Raw genomic sequence first — 7,065 nt, 5'->3', positions numbered from 1 at the left:
GACTACAATGGGAGATTAATTGCCTATGTGAAAATGTCCAAGAATAGGATGTTTCCTTTAAATATCCAATATGATGCAACAAAGTGTTTGCGCGTGCTTGGAATACCAGAATTGACAGGTATTTTCAAGATAATGGATTTGAAAAATGTCCATATGAACATGCAATTTATGTGAAGAAAGAAGCAGATGGCAGCATATTATTTGTGTGCCTATATGTTGATGACTTGATATTCACCGGCAACAATCCTACCATGTTCGAAGACTTCAAGAAAAGCATGGTACAAGAGTTTGAGATGACAGACATTGGTCTGATGGCACATTTTCTTGGCTTAGAAGTGGTGCAGAAAGAAGAAGGGATTTTTGTATCCCAAAGCAGTTATGCCAAAGATATTCTTGAAAGGTTCAAGATGGAAAGCTGCAATCTGGTATCAACTCCAGTCGAGAATGGAGTGGAATTGAGGAAAAGTAAAGTTGGAAATGTTGATCCAACTTACTTTAAAAGCTTGGTAGGAAGCTTAAGGTACTTGACATGTACCAGACCAGATATACTCTACGGAGTCGGACTGATCAGTAGATATATGGAGAAGCCAGACCAGTCTCATTTGAATGCAGCCAAGAGAATTCTTCGCTACATCAAAGGCACAATAAATGAAGGTATGCTTTATACATCAAGTACAAATTTCAATCTTACTACTACTCAGATAGTGATTGGGGTAGAGATCTGGATGAAAGAAAAAGTACAACAGGGTTTGTATTTTTCGTGGGAGATACATCTTTCACATGGTCATCCAAAAAGCAATCAATTGTCACGTTATCAAGCTGTGAAGCTGAGTATGTTGCCGCCAACTCAGCTGTATGCCATTTAATATGGTTAAGGAATTTGCTAAAGTTTTTGGGATTTCCTCAAGAAAATCCTACAGAGATTTATATCGATAATCGATCAGCGATTGCATTGGCAAAGAATCTGGTGTATCATGAAAGAAGTAAACATATTGATACCCGTCATCACTTTATCCGAGAGCATGTAAAGAACAAAGAAGTCGAGCTGATATCCTGCAAGACAGATGATCAAGTTGCAGATATCTTTACCAAGCCATTGAAAAGAGAAGTATTTATCAGATTGAAATTCATGCTTGGAATGACATCCCTCGATTGAGTTTAAGGGGGAGATTTGTTGAAGTAAACTCAATTCAGAAGGTCAAGGAAGGTAGCCACCAGTTGTCACCGCCCAACCACCAACCGACCAGCCGCTAGCCGCCAGCTGCATGCCGTCAGCCGCTTTCACACCGTCGGCCACAACCGCCTTCACACTTGAAGGTTGAATTTTCTTGTTTTGATTTCGTGTATAAATAGATAGCTAAGCTTATGCAATTATGTGTGGAGAGATTGAGAGAAACACTAGAGAGAAAGAGAGAAAGAGAGAGGGTGTGTTATTGTAAGCTTTTCATTATTATAAGCTTGTTGTTCTTGAAATAAAAGAGTGTGTTTTATCCCCTCCGAGTGTTTCAAGGCCACCACAAGTGGTTTCTCCCACCAACAAGCTCAAATCACATTATTTCGAAATTAATCGAAAAAATTATCAATTTTAATATAATTTTTTTGTCTTGGAAAATTCCATAATTTTTCGAAAACAAGCTTGTAATTTTGTTAATATATATTTTTGATGCCGTATCTCGTACGCGAGAATCTTTTCATCGGAAGCATAAGCGACGCGGTGGAGGTTCTGCAAAACGGAAGTGCGGAAATAAAGCATATATTATCGGTTTTAAGTTCCGTGTCGATATCGTTCTTTACGGAATGGAGAAGCGGAGTCCTAATTCCGACGAAGGAGATAAAGAAAGTGTGTCGGTGATGAGTGGAGGAGTTGTTTGGCGGTGAATAAGGTTTTGTATTCGTTAGAGTATGCAGGGAAGGAATTGAAGCTAGTGAGAATGGCGGTGCCGATTAGGGATATGGAGAGTGAGGATTTGTTAGATTATTTGGATGTTTGTTTGGATTTTATTCAGAAGACTAGAAAAGAAGGAGCTGTTTTGGTGCATTGTTTTGCTGGCGTTTCGAGAAGGTATGATAATTCTCTTCTTCTTTTTTTAATATAAATTAGGGTTTATTTGTTAATCTTAAAGTAGAGGTGGATAATGGATTAGAGCAGTGGTGTTATTTGTTCCCAGAAAAGCATGAACTGTATTTGGGACCCACCAGTCAAGTCCGCTATAAACATGGATATTATGGGATGAATAACGAAGATCTGAATTGCATGCTTGTAACTTAGATGTGCAAGTTTGTGGCTATTTACTTTTGGTTAATTTAAAACAGTTATGAAGTGTGTTTTGATATTTTTCAGTGGATCAGTTGATTGATCATGAAGTGGGTTAAACTAGGAAAGAAGTGTTTTAGGTTATTTTCTGACCCAATGGATGAGCATTAGGAATTGTCCAGAACAGACCTGCTGTGAATTCTCAAGCCCTAATGGTTTGGTCCTCTCTTCGTTGTTTTCTTTGCAGTGCAGCTATCATTACAGCGTACTTGATGAAAAGTGAGCAATTATCTCTTGAAGGTTTGAACACATCCACGTTTTATTTGGAGCATTTTGGATCTGCTGATTGGTATATGCTGGTGGCCTTCATTGTTTACATTCTGAAAACATGGTGGTTCTTTTTGTTTGAAAACAATGAAAATATGTGATGTTATCTCTTTTCATTTTTTTTATTTATTTACTATTTCATCTTTTCCCTACGTGTCCCTGTAGATGCTCTTGAATCCCTAAGGCAAAGCTGTGAGTCTGTTGGTCCCAATGATGGCTTTTTAGAACAGGTGATGCAAGACATGCTAAACAAACCTATATGATTTGTTGGGACTCTGAGATTTTAGTGTCTTATGTGATCCTCATAATTCTTTTTTTTTTCCATTGCAGTTGAAAATGTTTGAGGAAATGGGCTTCAAGGTTGATCATGCTAATCCCATATACAAGCGGTTTCGCCTGAAAGCAATGGGTAAATGTTCCTAGTATTTGATCCTGAGTTGCTGTTCTTGTTAATAATTTTGTCGTGTGTTAAAGTGGAAGGTCATTAGTTGGGCACTGCATAAGCAGAATTTTGGAATCATGACATTAGTATGTTCTCAACCTTGAGCGTTTGCATCAAGTGGTTGCTCCCAAAACTTTAATCCGTGTGTAAGAGTTGGCTGAGCATAAGTGATGATGCATTTGATACTTTTCATACTCATCCATTGAAATTTCCGTTCTTAACTTTCTGTCAATGTGGAACATTATTATAGATCCTAAACTTAGTAATATCTTTTATGACTGTCAGAAGCATATTCTTTACTGTTACAAACATATGGAATGATCAGATATGGTGAATCTGTGAATATCCTTTTTATGAAGGATTAATTTCCCCATGCTTCCAGGTGAGTTTTACAACCGTGGAGAGAAGATAGACAGTTCTAAATTTGGGGCAGATCCTGGTGTACCTACACGATTCTCCTCTAAGGAAGAAGCATCTCCAAATGGAGGGGGAAAAGGTATTCCTGCATACCACTGCAAGAAGTGCCATCGAGTTGTTGCATTGCAGGAGAATGTTATGAATCATGTTCCTGGAGAGGGTGAGACATCTTTCAAGTGGAGCAAGCAGAAAAGTGGCAACCCCCTTAACAAGTCTGATGAGTCTGAGTGTTCTTCTATTTTTGTTGAGCCTTTAAAGTGGATGACAGCAGGTATGTGCAATCTTGTTTGTAGAAATTCTGGTGCCACTGGACTTTTTTAAGTTCAGTCATGAAGAAGAAGCTGTGGAACTAATTGCAGCTTCATTGGTTAACTTTGGGTTAGCTATAATGGCTCACTACTGGTTAGAGATTCTTTGAAACCTTGATTTAGTTTTTAAACCAATTGGTCATCCTCGGTGTTGTTCCTTAATGGTAGAGTGCAAGGCTTAATATAATATATTTATGAACTAAGCCATATGGTTATGTCACGAAGGTGTACTGTTCTATGCAGTAGCCATATGGTTATGTCACGAAGGTGTACTTATGCAGCTATTATGATTCACTCTTTAAGCAAAAGCCATCCTTATATTCAGTACATAGAGATTTCTTGTCGAAACCACTAACTGATAAAAGTTGGGGAAATTTATGAACCACGCAGAGTTACAGACAACCCAGTTCCTTGTGCCAAAGCCATAATGAATCAATTCTTTTTGATATCTTAAAAATGGAGGCTCTATTTATATCTTATAGGAGAGAAATGGTTTTTTTTTTTTTTTTTGGGGGGGGTATTGGGGGGTGGTAACTTGACACTTTAGAAAGCATCTTGAAATATTTATCAGACTCCTTTGAGAATTACGTGTAATTTATACCTGTTATAACAAACTTGGGTGCATTGCATTTGGAGTTGGTATCCCATTTTTTCTAAAGAGGATCCCAACATGGTTTTTGATTATCCATGTTTTGCCTAATCTTACTTGGCTTGTACCAATCATCATCGTCATCTAGAACTCAATTGATCCTGATCCTTGGTCTATGCCTTACCTTAAGCATGTCTTTTTATTGGATTCATTGATTTAAGGAATCGGAATTGTGCATGCTTGCTGGCAATGATACCACTTAATACAATAGCTCTTCCTTGTTGTCCAGTTGGGGGAGGTATGGTGGAGTGCAAGTTGTCCTGTGCTCATTGTGAAGCTCGTTTGGGCTACTTCAATTGGTCTGGTATACAATGCAGTTGTGGGAGCTGGATTACTCCAGCCTTTCAGCTCCATGAAAGTCGAGTAGACGTTAGCACTGTCTAATACCTTCGAGGCAAAAGAAGAAGCCGGCTTATCATTTTACCACAGAAAAGCTCAGTTCTCTCAGCGAATTTGATGCCACTTGCACAGAGTGAGCAAGCCCCGGAGCATTTTTCGAAGTTGCCATGTATTTTCCCACAAAATATCTTTGTGAAGCTGGAGCTGTAGATTTGCAATTCGAGAGAAATGTTGCCATGTATGTGCTGTATGATATGTTCATGCAATTATTACCAATTTGCGTGGTAGTTGGAGTTTCTCCAAATTGCTTTGGTCCTAAAAAATGTATTTGGTTAATATCTCGAGGAGATAACTGAAAAAACAACACATGAAAACAGAATTGAGTGTTGGTAATAGAGTGCAAAACTGTCTTTCGCACACCGTAGTTGCATGAAAAAATCGTGTTGTCCTGGTCTGGATCCTGTTGTCGAAGTGATTATTTTGTTGTTTGATTAGTGGTGGATAAGATAATAAAATATAAAGAAATAAATATATTTTAGTATTTAACCCTCAATCTATATCATTATCAAATTTGACATGTCTAAAAAAATAAATTAATATTATATTTTTATTAAATATTGAGATTAATAATAGTACACTAATTATTATTTTAATTCATGTGGGGTGTTTGGGTTAACCTGTATAGCTCAATTTAGATTGATTTAATTATTAAAATATTATTACTATTTAAAAAATATATTAAATTAAGTTTTGATTATATTTAATTAAGTTAATTTTTACTTAATTTTTTTTAAACTTGAATTAGGTTAGATATCAAATTGAGTAGATTTCAGATTAACCTATCAGGATTTCACATTGACCTATCAAGCCAAAGCAGGTTTAATGATATTTGATTTTATTCATTTACGAGAATAGAAGTAATAATTACGAGAATCATAATATTTGATAAATTTTATCAAGCGTTGACTAGCACTTTCCCTTGTAATTTCCCAAGGCTTAACCAGCTGAAACCAAGTTGTAACCTCTGCACTCCATTTTTCCATCACCTTCTGTGTTGTCTCATAGCAACTGATCCGTAGAAATCTGTATAGCAGCAGAGGTATGTCTGATAACCTTTATGCTGTCAACTTTCTTTATTCTTGTCGTTGCATGGTCTTTCGTTGTATATTGTATAGAAGAAGACTTTTAGGGTTATGTATTTACTGTATGTTATAAGCTGACGCCAGGACTTCATGCCCTTTATTCACCAGTAAAATTGATAATTGAACGATGGTAAAATCTACTCAAATATATGGCTACATGAGTTTTATTTTTATTTAGTGCTAACGATTTTTATGTTATCATGTAGGATCGATTCTTTTTTTATATGCAAGCGATAAGTAGTGAAGCTGCTGATTCTAAAATCTCATGTGTCAGAGGGAGGGAAGAAATAGAAACACTTGTTTCACTTGCATAAAAAATTGGAGAATACTTGATGGCACCAGTAGGGAGACAATCTGGCTTATCTGATTAACTATAATAGCAACATAAAGGATCTTAGAGATCAAGTTGAGAAGGATGGAATCAATGAAATAGGGAGATATCTAGAAGAAGTCAATGCTAAAAGCTTGCAAGATTGGTGTCCAAATCTTAAGTCTGCTTAAGCAGGGAAGCTAAGAAGAAGAACGAAGACGTCGTAAAGATCCTTGAAGATGGGAAATTCACCAGGCTAGACTATCCTGATCCCCCACCAAGTCTTAGAATTTCATTGATTGGAGAAATTCAAGGGCCTGAAATCCAGTTTGTTGGTTGTGAATGAAGTGATGGAGGTTTTGAAGGATGATAAGATCACCTTGATTTGGTATCCATGGTGTAGGGGTGTGGGTAAGACCACTAGTACTATTATAAAAGATGTTACTACAAGAGTAGAAGATGAGCTTCAATTTGATGTGTTTGTAATGGCAGCCGTGTCTTAGAGTCCTGGTTACATGAAGATTCAAGGAGAAATCGCTGATACACTGGGTCTGAAACTTGACGAGGAGAGCATAATTGGAAGAGTACAGTTGACTGCATAGGAGAATAACGGAATGCAGATAAATCCTTTTAGTATTAGATGATGTTTGAGCAGTCCTTGATATTGAGACAATGGAATCCAATCCTGGAGATCTCAAAGGTGCAAAATTATGTTGACATCACGAAGCAGAGATATTGTCCTCCGTGGTGAGTAACATTTTTTTTATTATAGATTTTTATAAATAGAAATAATTTAAAAAATAAAATGGATCTGTAAACGTGTCAGGCCTAAAAAATTTAAAATTGGTGTCAAATCTAAAAAACTTGAGTTTATTAG

General features: G+C 36.8%; 1 pseudogene; it reads left to right on the top strand.

The window, feature by feature from the left end:
* The window catches only part of LOC105127598 (dual specificity protein phosphatase 12-like), an 8,003-nt pseudogene extending 2,829 nt beyond the window's left edge, over positions 1-5,174 (top strand).
* The last annotated feature ends 1,891 nt before the right edge of the window (positions 5,175-7,065 follow it).

Source organism: Populus euphratica, unplaced genomic scaffold (assembly GCF_000495115.2).
Source record: "Populus euphratica unplaced genomic scaffold, PopEup_1.0 scaffold13.1, whole genome shotgun sequence".
Classification (NCBI taxonomy): Eukaryota; Viridiplantae; Streptophyta; class Magnoliopsida; order Malpighiales; family Salicaceae; genus Populus; species Populus euphratica.
The sequence above is the reverse complement of the archived record's forward strand: the minus strand, read 5'-3'. Positions and strand labels throughout refer to the sequence as shown.